At 36.4% G+C, this 415-nt stretch overlaps 1 long non-coding RNA gene across 1 annotated transcript in view; it reads right to left on the reverse strand.

Annotated features, from left to right (window-relative positions):
* Positions 1 to 188, reverse strand: part of LOC116078227 — a 6,609-nt gene extending 6,421 nt beyond the window's left edge. The window contains exon 1 of the long non-coding RNA XR_004113459.1: positions 100 to 188. This is a non-coding gene — a long non-coding RNA (uncharacterized LOC116078227). The remainder of the gene's footprint in view (positions 1 to 99) is intronic.
* Between the last annotated feature and the right edge of the window lie 227 nt (positions 189 to 415).

Below are 415 nucleotides of genomic sequence, written 5' to 3' on the forward strand. Positions count from 1 at the left end.
AAAAAAATATGTGTTTAAAATCCTTAAAATAATATCATGGGGCCAAAATAGAAAAAGCAGATTGAAACCCACACACTCCTCACTTGGTCCGATCGATACCTTACAGAACCTTTTGATAGTAATGAATCATGTAGAACATGCATGTAGCCTACAACGGAGCATTCTGTTCCTCAGGAGAAGTGCACAGATCTGTTCCCTAGGCAACATAAAAGGGGAAGGAAGGGGAGGGGGAGGGGAGATGGATAACAGAATTTGTAAATTTTACTTTCTACACTCACCACACACAACATGTATCCATTTAATAGAATATTAAATTCTACTCTGATGTGTTTAAGTATGTGTAGAGGCTAGATAGATCAATGACAGATAGATAGATAGATAGATAGATAGATAGATAGATAGATAGATAGATAGA

Source organism: Mastomys coucha, unplaced genomic scaffold, assembly GCF_008632895.1.
Source record: "Mastomys coucha isolate ucsf_1 unplaced genomic scaffold, UCSF_Mcou_1 pScaffold5, whole genome shotgun sequence".
Lineage (NCBI taxonomy): Eukaryota > Metazoa > Chordata > Mammalia > Rodentia > Muridae > Mastomys > Mastomys coucha.